Raw genomic sequence first — 15,109 nt, forward strand, 5'->3', positions numbered from 1 at the left:
ATTTCATTAGGAAAGGAAAGATTCATCTATTTGAGTGTTGCTAAGAAATAATTGGGTTGACTCAGTAGCATTTCAAAGCTCTTTCAAGTACTGGAATTTTATCACCACCAGATGAACACTTGGATAAGGAGTAATAGGTACTAATTCACTCTCAGACACACAGTGCAAGGTTGGTTCTCTGATGCAGGCCAGCCAACATACTTCTTCTTTTCCTCTTGGTGAGATCACCTCACCCTGACATATCTACTAGTTTTATCCAAGCCTGCACACTTCAGGCCACAACCATCATCCCTGCCCAACTGAGAGGCCAAATTCTGTTTTTTAATTACCTGCTTATAAAAATAATCCCTGAGCCTCCATTCTATTGGAAATGGCCACGACTTTTCTGAACTCAGAAAGCCTTCACTAAAGCCTTGTCTTCTGAAATGCTAACTTGCAGAGGATATACACAGCCTAAAAAATAAATGGAGCTTTTGCCTCTTACGCCACTGCTCTGTTGAAGTTCCTGAGGTGTCTGTTAAACAGAAACAGAGCTGTGAACTTTAAAGCCTCACAGGTACCTGTGTGTTAAGTACACTATTTATTGTTTCTCTCTTGTACCCATCAAGAGAATCAGGAGTAATGACATTTCACATTTATCTCTCAGACCCAAGTTATGAAATCTGACAGTCCACAGCTAATATAACCAAGATAGGAGAGGCAGGACATGCTACCAGGGAGGAGATGGCAATCTTAAGCTTCATGATCATAGAAGTTGAGTCAGCTCCCCATTCCTCTGGCCTCCACACAGGTATAATTTCTTGTCATTTGAGAGCTAGTAGCTCTCTAACTTCTCATATAGTTTAGCACATTCCAAGGGAATTAAACAGACTTACAGTTACTTAACCAATGTCCAGAAAAAGTCATCTTTCCTTTATTCTGCTACTTCTGTTCCTCTTTAATGTATGTGGCTGGAAATGTCCACAGTTCTGAGCAGCTGGCATATTTTTGAGTCTTATTTGAAGGATAATGTCCCCATACAGCGTAGAAAACAGCAATAATTCTTTGAGATGCAAGGAGAGGAAGGAATCTATATAAAGAGATCTTCTTGCTCATAAGAAGAAGCCAGCACTGGCGCAGACTTATTAGGAAATCATGGATTCTCCTTCCCCTGTGTCTGGTTTGCTTTGGCTAGTTTCATGATCAGAGGGCTGGATCAAATGACCTCTAGCAAGATCACTAATTCTCAGGCACTCTGAAACTGTGGCTGGTTAGCAGGCCTCTTTTTCTCTACCCCTGCTGGGATTCTCTGTAATAGGACATTCCCAGCAGCAATTGTCTTTCTATTACCTGAAACATTTTCCCCCTTCCCAATACCTGGAAGACCTTCTAATTCCTCCATGGGCTCTGGGCCTCCAGTCCCTGCAGCTGGGGCCATGGGAGACCAAGAATAGCTTGAAATTCTTTGGCCTGTTCAGGGAGCTTCACTAACACCAAACTTGAAAACACTGAACTATGATTTAAAGACTCAGCATCTCAGAAGGAATTTTATTTGTTTTTGTCTATAGTTGGGGGGTGGGAAACAAAGGAAAGTCTTTCGGATAGGAGACAGTTACTCTCTGCCTCTTTTGTTAGCATGATTGACTGGTCCTCTAATCTCATCCAAGCCCACACAACCCTGTTTGACAAAGTCCTTCTTTATTTAAGTTAATAAGAAGAAAAATTCCTTGTGGTTAACTTTTCAGACTCTGAGGTCACTATGCAACTTACCAGCTTCAGAGGGTTTGCCCTCTATGAAGCATTTTCTTTAGCAAGGCCTGATGGGTACATTTCAGAGGCCAGGACCAAAGTTTCGATCAAGTGTGCCATATCTAGTCTTAAATATTTCTAAACTGTCAGAGTCAGTAGGTCTCTTAGGGAACTCCCCAAAGAACAACTCTGGCCATGCTTATGCACATGTGTGCGCACACACACACATGCACACATGCAAACCTTGTAATGATGGTGGAAGTCTGAGAAGCCTATTCCTGACTGAGGCCAAACAGCAAGTCAATGACAAAACTAAAACTTGAATCTAGTCTCCAGATTCCCTGGGGGGTGTTCTTTTCACTGCTGTACCACATACTCTTCCAGTCTTCTGCTTCCTACAGCCCAGTTGCTTCCCTTTATGATATTGCAGGGACTTGTTTCTGCAGTAAAGTGTCCATATCTAAGCAAGAGAGTAAGACTGCCTTGGGGAGAAGTCCAAATCCCGGTAAAGCTAAAGGTAGATGAGTGCTGGGGAGTCTCCCACAGAAAGCAATAGGATATGTCCATTCCATGGCTGGTTGGCTATTGGCTTGGGTGGCTCCAACTCACTGGTTCCCTCGTATAGGTTTTTACTATGTTCCACCTACCCGTGCAGTTGAACATGCAGAAAGAAGTCCTGCCAGCTTGGTGGGTGCAGCTGTGGACAAGCCTTGAAAATCAAGAAAATGAAGCAGTGCTTTGCTATCTCTGCCACTCCCTTGCCTCCTCCGCATGTTTGAATAAACAGGTTGGGTATCAAAAGCATTTACATAATAATTTCAGTTTGATTTGTCAAATGAAAAAGAAGGGTCAGGAGACCTTCAAGATAGCGGAGGAGTAAGATCACCTTCCTCCCCACAAATACATCTGAAATACATCTACATGTGAAACAACTCCTACAGAACACCTACTGAACGTTAGCAGAAGACCTCAGACTTCCCAAAAGTCAAGGAATTCCACAAGTACCTGGGTAGGGCAGAAGAAAAAAGAAATAAACAGAGACAAAAGAATAGGGATGGGACCTACACCTCTGGGAGGGAGGAGTGAAGGAGGAAAAGTTTTCACACACTAGGAAACCCCTTCAAAGGTGGAGATGGGGGGTGGCGGGGGAAGCTTTGGAGCCATGGAGAAGAGCACAGCAACAAGGGTGCAGAGAGCAAAGTGGCGAGATTCCCACACAGAGGATCAGTGCCAACCAGCACGCACCAGCCTGAGAGGCTTGTCTGCTCACGAGCCAGGGCGGGTGGGGGCTGAGGCTACGGATTCTGAGGTCAGATCCCAGGGAGAGGACTGAGGTTGGCTGCAAGAACACAGCCTGAAGGGGGCTAGTGCGGCACAGCTAACCAGGAGGGAGTCCAGGAAAATGTCTGACACTGCCTAAGAGGCAAGAGACCATTGTTACAGGGTGCACGAGGAGAGAGGATTCAGAGCACTGCCTAAACTAACTTCAGAGCTGGGTGCGAGCCACGCCTGTCAGCATGGACACCAGAAATGCGCATGAAATGCTAAGGCTCCTGCTGCAGCCACCAAGAAGCCTGTGTGCAAGCAACAGTCACTATCCACACACCCCTCCGAGGAGACTGTGCAGCCCACCACTGCCAGGGTCGCGTGATCCAGGGACAACATCCACGGGAGAACACATGGCGTGCCTTAGGCTGTTGCAACATCACACCGGCCTCTGCCGCTGCAGAGTCGCCCTGCATTTCATACCTTTCCCTCCCCCACTGGGCTGAGTGAGCCAGAGCCCCCTAATCAACTGCTACTTTAGCCCCTTCCTGTCTGAGTGAAGAACAGATGCCCTCAGGCGACATACACGCAGAGGCAGGGCCAAATCCATAGCTGAACACCAGGAGCTGTGAAAACAAAGAAGAGAAAGGGAAATTTCTCCCAGCAACCTCAGGAGCAGCAGATTAAATATCGACAATCACCTTAATGTACCCTGCACACCTGGAATACCTGAATAGACAACGAATCAGCCCAAAATTGAAGCGCTGGACTTTGGGAACAACTGCAAACTTTGGGTTCGCTTTCTACATCTAATTTGTTTCTGGTTTTATGTTTATCTTAGTTTAGTATTAAAAGTTTATTATCACTGGTAGATTCATTTATTGATTTGGTTGCTCTCTTCTTTTTTTATATATAAATATCTATATGTTTTTCTTTTTCTCTTTTTGTGAGTATGTATGTGTATGCTTCTTTGTGTGATTTTCTCTGTATAGTTTGCTTTTACCATTTTTCCCAGGGTTCTGTCTCTCCATTTTTTTAAATTACTTTTCAACTTTTGTACTTTTTAATAATTTTTAAATTTTTTATTTTAGTAACTTTATTTTATTTTTCCCTTTCTTTCTTTCTTTCTTTCTTTCTTTCCTTCCTTCTTTCCTTCCTTCCTTCTTTCTTTCTTTCTCTCTTTCTTTCTCTCTTTCATTCATTCTTTCTTGCTTGCTTGCTTTCTTGCTTTCTTTCTCCCTTTTCTTCTAGTGGTGTGGCTGAAAGAGTCTAGGTACTCTGGCCACATGTCAGTCCTATGCCTCTGAGGAGAGAGAGCTGAGTTTAGGACATTGGTCCACCAGAGACCTCCTAGCTCCACATAATATCAAACAGAGAAAGCTCTCCCAGAGATCTCCATCTCAATGGTAAGACCCAGCTCCACTCAAGGACCAGCAAGCTACAATGCTTGACAATCTATGCCAAACAACTAGCAAGACAGGAACACAACCCCACCCAAGAGCAAAGAGGCTGCCTAAAATCATGATAAGGTCAAAACACCCCAAAACACACCACTGGACATGGTCCTGCCCACCAAAAGACAAGATCCAGTCTCATCCACCAAAACACAGGCACCAGACCCTTACCAGGAAGCCTAAACAACCCACTGAACCAACCTTAGCCACTGGGCAGAGACAACAAAAACAGTGGGAACTGTGAACCTCCAGCCTGCGAAAAGAAGACCCCAAACACAGTAAGTTAAGCAAAATGAAAAGACAGGAAAAACACAGCAGATGAAGGAGCAAGGTAAAAACCCACCAAACTAAACAAATGAAGAGGAAATAGGCAACCTACCTGAAAAAGAATTCAGCATAATGATAGTAAAGATGATGCAAAATCTTGGAAAAAGAATGGAGAAAATAAAAGAAATGTTTAACAAGAACCTAGAAGAACTGAAGAGCAAACAATGATGAGCAACACAATAAATGAAATTTAAAAATTCTCTAAAAGGAATCAGTAGCAGAATAACTGAGGCAGAAGAACGGATGAGTGACCTGGAAGGTGAAAGAGTGGAAATAACTACAGCAGAGCAGAATAAAGAATGAGAAGAATTGAGGACAGTCCCAGAGACCTCTGGGACAATGTTACCACACCAACATTCGAATTATAGGAGTCACAGAAGAAGAATAGAAAAAGAACAGGACTAAGAGAATTTTTGAAGAGATTATAGTTGAAAACTTCCCTAATATGGGAAAGGAAAGAGTCAATCAAGTCCAGGAAGCACATAGAGTCTAATACAGGATAAATTCAAGGAAAAACCTGCCAACACATATATTAATCAAACTATCAAAAATTAAATGCAGGGAAAAATATTAAAAGCAGCAAGGCAAAAGCAACAAGTAACGTACAAGGGAATCCCCATAAAGTTAACAGCTGATCTTTCAGCAGAAACTCTGCAAGCCAGAAGGGGGTGGCAGGACATATTTAAAGAGATGAAAGGGAAAAACCTACAAGCAAGATTACACAGCAAGGATATCACTCAGATTTGAAGGAGAAATCAGAAACTTTACAGACAAGCAAAACTTAAGATAATTCAGAACCAGCAAACCAGTTTACAACAAATACTGTAGGAAATTCTCTAGGCAGGAAACACAAGAGAAGGGAAAAATATACAATAACAAACCCCAAACAATTAGGAAAATATTATTAGGAACATACATATAGATAACTACCTTAAATGTAAATGCATTAAATGTTCCAAACAAAAGACATAGACTGGCTGAATGGATACAAAAATAAGACCCGTATATACACTGTCTACAAGAGACCTATGTCAGACCTAGGGACCCATACAGACAATAAGTGAGGGGATGGAAAAAAATATTCCATGTAAATGGAAATCAAAAGAAAGTGGGAGTAGCACTTCTCATATCAGACAAAATAGACTTTAAAATAAAGACTATTACAAGAGACAAAGAAGGACACTACATAATGATCAAGGGATCATACAAAAAAGAAGATGTAACAACTGTAAATATTGATGCACCCAACACAGGAGCACCTCAATACATAAGGCAAATGCTAACAGCCATAAAACCGGAAATCAACAGTAACACAATCATAGTAGGGGACTTTAACACCCCACTTTCACCAATAGACATATCATCCGAAATGAAAATTAATAGGGAAACACAAACTTTAAATGATATACTAAACAAGACGGACTTAACTGATATTTATAGGACATTCCAATGAAAAACAACAGAATACACTTTCTTATCAAGAGCTAATGGAACATTCTCCAGGATAGATCATATCTTGGGTCACAAATCAAGCCTTGATAAGTTAAGAAAATTGAAATTGTATCAAGTATCTTTTCCAACCACAATGCTATGAGACTAGATATCAATTACGGGGAAAAAAAACCTATAAAAAATACAAACACATGGAGGCTAAACAATACACTACTAAATAACCAAGAGATCACTGTAGAAATCAAAGATGATATCAAAAAATACCTAGAAACAAAAGACAATGAAAACACAATGACCCAAAACTTTTGGGAGGCAGCAAAAGCAGTTCTAAGAGGGAAGTTTATATCAATACAATCCTACCTCAAGAAACATCTCAAATAAACAACCTAACCTTCAACATAAAGCAATTAGAGAAAGAAAAACAAACAAACAAACAAAAAACCCAAAGATAGCAGAAGCAAAGACATCATAAAGATCAGGTCAGAGATAAATGAAGAAGAAATGAAGGAAATTATAGCAAATATCAGTAAAACTAAAAGCTGGTTCTTTGAGAAGATAAACAAACTTGATAATCAATTAGCCAGACGCATCAAGAAGAAAAGGTAGATGACTCAGATCAACAGGATTACAACTGAAAAAGGAGAAGTAAACACTGACACTGCAGAAATACAAAGGATTATGAGAGATTACTAAAGGGCACTAAATTCCAATAAAATGGACAACCAGGAAGGTATGAAAAATTTCTTAGACAAGTGCAACCTTCTGAGACTGAACCAGGAAGAAATTGAAAATATAAGCAGACTAATCACGAGCACTGAAATTGAGATGGTGATTAAAAATCTTCCAACAAACAAAAGCCCAGGACCAGATTGCTTCACAGGCAAATTCTATCAAACTTTTAGAGAACAGCTAACAGCTATCCTTGTCAAATTCTTCCAAAATATATCAGATGGAGGAACACTCCCAAAGTCACCCTGATATCAAAGCCAGTCAAAGATGTCACAAATTTAAAAAAAAAAAATTCGGGCCAATATCACTGATGAATATATGCGCAAAAGTTCTCAACAAAATACTAGCAAACAGAATCCAACAGCACATTAAAAAGATCATACACCATGATCAAGTGGGCATCATCCCAGGAATGCAAGGATTCTTCAATACACACAATTCAATCAATGTGATAAACCATATTAACAATTTGAAGGAGGAAAACCATATGATCATGTCAATAGATGCAGAAAAATCTTTTCACAAAATTCAACACCCATTTATGATAAAAACCTTCCAGAAAGTAGGCATATAGGGAACTAACCTCAACATAATAAAGGCCATACATGACAAAACCACAGCCAACGTCATTCTCAATGGTGAAACACTGAAACCATTTCCTGTAAGATCAGAAATAAGACAAAGTTTTCCACTCTCACCACTGTTACTCAACATAGTTTTGGAAGCTTTAGCCACAGCAATCAGAGGAAAAACAAATAAAAGGAATTCAAATTGGAAAAGAAGAAGTAAAGCTGTCACTGTTTGCAGATGACATGATACTATACATAAAGAATACCAAAGATGCTACCAGAAAACTACAAGAACTAATCAATGAACTTGGTAAAGTAGCAGGATACAAAATTAATGCACAGAAATATCTTGCATTCCTATACGCTAATGATGAAAAATCTGAAAGATAAATTGAGGAAACACTCCCACTTACCATAGGATCAAAAATAATAAATACCTAAGAATAAACCTACCTAAGGAGACAGAAGACTTGTATGCAGAAAACTGTAAGACACTGATGAAAGAAATTAAAGATGGTACAAATAAATGGAGAGATATACCATGTTCTTGGATTGGAAGAATCAATATTGTGAAAATGACTCTACTACCCAAAGCAATCTACAGATTCAATGCAATCCCTATGAAACTATCAGTGGCACTTTTCACAGAAGTAGGACAAAAAAATTCTCAATTTGTATGGAAACACAAAGGACCCTGAATAGCCAAAGCAATCTTGAGAAAGAAAAACGGAACTGGAGGAATCAGGCTCCCTGACTTCAGACAATACTACAAAGGTACACTAATCAAGACAGCACAGTACTGGCACAAAAACAGAAATATAGATCAATAGAACAGGATAGAAAGCCAGAGGTAAACCCATGCACCTATGGTCGCCTTATTTTTGATAAAGGAGGCAGGAATATACAGTGGAGAAAAGACAGCCTCTTGAATAAATGGTGCTGGGAAAACTGGACAGCTACATGTAAAAGAATGAAATTACAGCACTCCCTAACACCATACACAAAAATAAACTCAAAATGGATTAAAGACCTAAATGTAAGAGCAGACACTATAAAATTCTAACAGGAAAACATAGGCAGACCACTCTATGATATAAATCACAGCAAGATCCTTTTTGACCCACCTCCTACAGAAGTGGAAATAAAAATAAACAGATGGGGCCTAATGAAACTTAAAAGCTTTTGCACATCAAAGGAAACCATAAACAAGACGAAAAGACAACCCTCAGAATGGGAGAAAATATTTGCCAATGAAGCAACTGACAAAGGATCATTCTCCAAAACTTACAAGGAGCTCATGCAACTCAATATCAAATAAACAAAAAACCCAATCCATGAATGGGCAGAAGACCTAAATAGACATTTTTGCAAAGAAGATATACAGATTGCCAACAAACATATGAAAGAATGCTCAACATCACTAATCGTCACAGAAATGCAAATCAGAACTACAGTGAGGTATCACCTCACACCAGTCAGAATGACCATCATCAAAAAATCTAGAAACAATAAATGCTGGAGAGGGTGTGGAGAAAAGGGAACCCTCTTGCACTGTTGCTGGGAATGTAAATTGATACAGCCACTATGCTGAAGAGTATGGAGGTTCCTTAAATAGCTAAAAATAGAACTACCTTGTGACACAGCAATCCCACTACTGGGCATGTACCCTAAGAAAGCCATAGTTCCAAAATTGTCATGTACCACAATGTTCATTGCAGCTCTATTTACAATAGCCAGGACATGGAAGCAACCTAAGTTTCCATCAACAGATGAATGGATAAAGAAGCTGTGGTACATATATACAATGGAATATTACTCAGCCATAAGAAGAAACGAAATTGAGTTATTTGTAATGAGGTGGATGGACCTAGAGTCTGTCATACAGAGTGAAGTAAGTCAGAAAGAGAAAAACAAATACCGTATGCTAACACATATGTATGGAAACCAAAAAAAAAGAAGAAAAGTTGTTCTGATGAACCTAGGGACAGGGCAGGAATAAAGATGCAGAGGTAGAAAGTGGACTGAGGACACAGGGAGGGGGACGGGTAAGCTGGGACGAAGTGAGAGAGTGGCATTGACATATATACACTACCAGATGTAAAGTAGATAGCTAGTGGGAAGCAGCCACATAGCACAGGGAGATCAGCTCGGTGCTTTGTGACCACATAAAGGGGTCGGATAGGGAGGGTGGGAGCCAGATGCAAGAGGGAGGAGATATGGGGATATATGTGTGTGTGTGTGTGTGTGTGTGTGTGTGTGTGTGTGTGTGTATATATATGTATATGTATATATATGTGTATATATATACACATATATATGTGTATATATATATGTATATGGCTAATTCACTTTATTATAGAGCAGAAAATAACACACCATTGTAAAGAAATTATACTCCAATAAATATGTTTAAAAATAATAAATTAAATTTAAAAAAAGACAAGAATCATAGAAGAAACCTTCACAACTTAATCTCCCTTGAAAAGGAATTAAGAAAGAATTAAGAAAAAGGAATTAAGAATAGAAGAAACTTTCACAACTTAATCTCCCTTGAAAAGGAATTAAAAGGAGGGTGGAGATTTAGTAGCACACCAGCAATTGGTGCCTACTCAATAAATCAGGGCATTTTGCTAGACAGCAGGAAATCTTGTATTATATCCACACCTGACTGGCCCTCAGCTTATTCAATGAATGTTTTGGATTTATTTGCCCACCTCCAGTTTCCATCCTTGCTCCCTGCCAGCCTATGTGTACTAGAGTTCATGGAGTCCCCCGTGCTCTGCCCTACCCCCTAGGGCTTCTAAATAATCAGTGGATGAGTGAAAGTATCACCTGTACCTCTAAATAATAATAAGTACCTTCAGTCAGCTTAGGGGAGCATCAGGAAGAAGAACCTGTTTTCACAAATTGCAGTTTCTAGGAAATTTCTGATTTCTCTGATGCTGATGTTTGGTTATGCTATCACTTTCCTACCCTTCACATGCATTAGATCCACTTGAAGGGAAGGGGAAGGTACATATCCCTGACAGCTTTTTTTTTCCATTCTTTAATTGTTCTTTATTTTTTTTATTTTTGCAAGATTTTTAAACAAATTTATTGGAGTATTATTGATTTACAATGGTGTGTTAGTTTCTGTGTATAACAAAATGAATCAGCTCTATTAATACGTATATCCACATATCACCACCCTCTTGTGCCTCCCTACCACCCTCTCTATCCCCCCCTTCTAGGTGGTCACGCAACACCGAGCTGATCTCCCTGTGTGATGCAGCTGCTTCCCACTAGCTAGCTATTTTACGTTTGGTACTGTATATATGTTAGTGCTACTGTCTCACTTTGTCCCAGCTTACTCTTCCCCCTCCCTATCTCCTCAAGTCCATTTTCTACAGCTGCTTCTGTATTCCTGTCCTGCCCGTAGGTTCATCAGAACCATTTTGGTTTTTTTTTTAGATTCCATATATATGCGTTAGCATATGGTATTTATTTTTCTTTTTCTGACTTACTTCACTCTGTATGACAGACTCTAGGTCCATCCACCTCACTATAAATAACTCAATTTTATTTCTTCTTATGGCTGAGTAATATTGCATTGTATATATGTGCCACATCTTCTTCATCCATCCTTCATCTGTCAGTGGACACTTAGGTTGCTTCCATGTCTTGGCTACTGTAAATAGTGCTGCAATGAACATTGTGCTACATGACTCTTTTGGAATTATGGTTTTCTCAGGGTATATGCCCAGTAGGAGGATTGCTGTGTCATATAGTAGTTCTATTTTTAGTTTTTTTAAGGAATCTCCATACTGTTCTCCATAGTGGCTGTACCAATTCACATTCCCACCAACAGTGCAAGAGGGTTCCCTTTACTCCACAACCTCTCCAGGATTTATTGTTTCTAGATTTTTTGATGATGGTCATTCTGACTGGTGTGAGTTGATACCTCATTGTAGTTTTGATTTGCATTTCTCTAATGATTAGTGACATTGAGTATTCTTTCATGTGTTTGTTGGCAATCTGTATATCTTCTTTGGAGAAATGTCTCTTTAGGTCTTCTGCCCATTTTTGATTGGGTTGTTTGTTTGTCTTTTTGATATTGAGTTTCATGAGCTGCTTGTAAGTCTTGGAGAGTGATCCTTTGTCAGTTGCTTCATTGGCAAATATTTTCTCCCATTCTGAGGGTCGTCTTTTCGTCTTGTTTATGGTATCCTTTGATGTGCAAAAGCTTTTAAGTTTCAATAGGTCCCATTTGTTTATTTTTGTTTTTATTTCCATTTCTGTAGGAGGTGGGTCAAAAAGGATCTTGCTGTGATTTATGTCATAGAATGTTCTGCCTATGTTTTCCTCTAAGAGTTTTATAGTTTCTGGCCTTACATTTAGGTCTTTAATCCATTTTGAGTTTATTTTTGTATATGGTGTTAGGAATTGTTCTAATTTCATTCTTTTACATGTAGCTGTATCCCTGACAGCTTCTTTTATATCTTTTTTTTTCTGCATATTTTTACCAGGATCCCAAGTTTGAGCTCATATTTGAGAACTTGATTGTGTGTGGTTGTGATTTCCTCCTCATAGCACCCCTCCCCCATAGCCTGGTTGTATAATACTCAATAACGTGTTCCATTTTACCAGTTTACCATTGGACATTTGAATCCAAGGAAGTTGGAGGAAACACAAAAGCCCAACGTGATGGCGGCAGCAAAAACATCTTTTTAAAGCTAAATGGCTTGATGAAGCATACTCTTTGGACCAGGAGATCAAATGTGGAGGGATAGATTTGTTATTTCCCTGCTTTCCTCCTAGCAGGCAGAATTGAATATAAACTCTGAGAAGGATAGCATTTCCCTTGTCCTCTCCCTTGATGTGCTCAGGGCACAACCCCACATCAGATAATCAGCCTATAATTAGAATGGGGTGCTGGGCATTGGGATATTGAAATGAATGAGATGTAGCCTTGACTATCCAGTGAGGGCAAGTATGTTCCAGGCAGAGGAAACAGTGTGAGCAAAATTCTGGAAGAATGGAAGAGAACAGAAGGCATGTGGAGGAGGGGGAGGTGGGAAGAGATTGCACTTGAGGGGTCAAGGCAAAGAACTGTGTAGTGCAGTGGGGCAGAGAGGGCAAAGTCTGTTGCTCTAAACTCTGAGAGGTCCCTCGACCTTACATGAACTTATTTGGTGTTCTCAAGCAGCCATGTGATTTGAGCCAAACAGGAACCTTGGTATTAGCCCCATTGTCTAAATGAGGAAACAGATTGTGATTAAGCTACTTCTGAAGGAAGTGAGTTGGTGGCAGCACTGGGCCCAGAACTGAAGTCTTTGAGGTTCTTACCTTAGAAATTTCCAAGGCAGCTGCTTGTTCCATTAAGAGATCATTATTTTGCTGTGGTTTGATGGTTTAGAGCATGGACTTTTGAGCAACTGTCTCCTGGATTCTGCCACTTTCGGCATATTACTTCTAATTTCTCTGACACTGGTTTGGAGACAACACTACATCCCTTATTGGGTTGTGAGTATTAATAGGAATATGTGGCACAGGATTTAGGGTACACAGTAATAATCAAGGTAATAGCTATCACTATATGGAGCTTACAGTGTGATGTGTACTTTTGTAAACACTTTATGTTAACTTATATAATCCTTACAACAGCCAAATGAGGTTGGTAATGTTATTATCATTTTTAAAGATGAGGAAACTGAGGAACATAGAAGATGAGTTAACTGACAACAAACACCTTGGTGAGCATAGAGGTGTATTTTTTCAAGGTTTTTTTTTTCTTCTTGGTAGAGTGGCACCAAGTGGCATTGATGGCAAGTACTTAAAACAGAATTGATAGAATTGGGTTGCTCCTAGCTGGTGCAGTGTGTAGACCAGATGCCCCTGAGTAGTCCTCCTGGTCTGATCATTCTCAGCTTAGAAAGTTGTGCCTTTAAAAGTCATCCTGGCCATCTTTGTATAGCATTGACCCCTTTTATAGCGTTCTTTCACTTTATACATATTCAAAATGGACTGTAGTACATCTTCCTGGCCTGCCTCAAGGTGGGGCATGGCCGACTGGTACCACGTTCAGCTTCCCATCCCTCCAACAGGAAAGCCTTGCATGACCCCCACACTCTTAGGGATTCTTCTCCTAGCACTGGGCCTCCAGAGGTTCTGTGCTAGTATGTGGGCCCCTCAAGGAGGAGTGTTTACCAAAGTTCCAGGGAACCCCTGAGGTGTAGTCTGGAGTCACAATAGTATCTCAGAGCATTCTTTTTTTTAACATCTTTATTGGAGTATAATTGCTTTACAGTGGTGTGTTAGTTTCTGCTTTATAACAAAGTGAATCAGCTATACATATACATATATCCCCATATCTCCTCCCTCTTGCGTCTCCCTCCCACCCTCCCTATCCCACCCCTCTAGGTGGTCAAAAAGCACCGAGCTGATCTCCCTGTGCTATGTGGCTGCTTTCCACTAGCTATTTTACATTTGGTAGTCTATATATGTCCATGCCACTCTCTCACTTCATCCCAGCTTACCCTTCCCCCTCCCCGTGTCCTCAAGTTGAGCTTTCTTTTTGTGGTTGTATTATTAGAAAATATTTCCATTGAGCTCCCCTTTTTCTTCCCATCCCTTAGACTGAAAAAAATAATGATATGCTCAAGAATACGATTTCCTGCTACCCTTCTCTTTGGGCCACTGCCCTGCCTAGACTGTTTACCTCTGATTGTTTCTGGGGAGATGCAGGCACCCCCATCTCTAAATTTGACTTGAAGCTTTTCAGTACAAGGCTGAGACCTTAGCATTGGAGTATCAGGGCTAAGACCTTAGAGATCATCCTCACATACCTCATTTAACAGCTGGAAAACTGAGACCCAGAGAGAGGAAGGGACTGACTCTCCAGTGACTTTTTGGCCTAGAGACAGTATAACATAGTGGCAAAAGTGAGCACGCTCTCTGGAGCTGCAGACTTGTGGTTTGATTGTGGATCTTTGGCTAACTAGCTGGGTGACTGTGGTACCTCTTTGTACCTCAGACTATAAAGATGACAGCAAGACTATCTACCTCCCAGGGATACTGTGATGCTCAGAAGAGACAGAGTGAAAGTATGTAGCACAATGTCTGATCCCTGTAGGTGCTCAATGAGTACTAATTCTCCTGAGTCAGGGGGCCATTTCTTTTTGTCCCCATGGTTTGCCTTGCATTCCATGAGTTCTGAGCACACCTATATTAGACTCCTTTGCTGACATGTAAGCTCCTCGATAACAGGGCCAAGTCTGGCTTGGCATCTGACATGCATCCCCACATATAAGAGTTCCCATAAATAAGAGGCCCTTGGAAACCCTGTAGAATAGAATTAGCTAGGTGTTAGGTGTTTTGTGTGTGTGTGTCTGATTCTACATAGCAAGAAAGATAAGCAAGTTATTCAGGCTTTCTTGATAACAGACCAAGGTGATAAAATTTCCTGTTTAATCAGTAGATTTTAATGAACTGAGAAAGGAAGGAAAAACAAATTTTTTAATAAATTTATTTATTTTTATTTATTTATTTTTGGCTGTGTTGGGTCTTCGTTTCTGTGCTAGGGCTTTCTCTAGTTGCGGTGAGTGG

The 15,109-nt window shown here is 40.2% G+C and overlaps 1 protein-coding gene across 8 annotated transcripts in view; it reads left to right on the plus strand.

Annotated features, from left to right (window-relative positions):
- ARHGEF9 (Cdc42 guanine nucleotide exchange factor 9) overlaps positions 1-15,109 on the plus strand; it is a 207,306-nt gene that overhangs the window by 146,167 nt on the left and 46,030 nt on the right. The window lies entirely within an intron of this gene.

This window comes from Mesoplodon densirostris, chromosome X (assembly GCF_025265405.1).
Source record: "Mesoplodon densirostris isolate mMesDen1 chromosome X, mMesDen1 primary haplotype, whole genome shotgun sequence".
Lineage (NCBI taxonomy): Eukaryota > Metazoa > Chordata > Mammalia > Artiodactyla > Ziphiidae > Mesoplodon > Mesoplodon densirostris.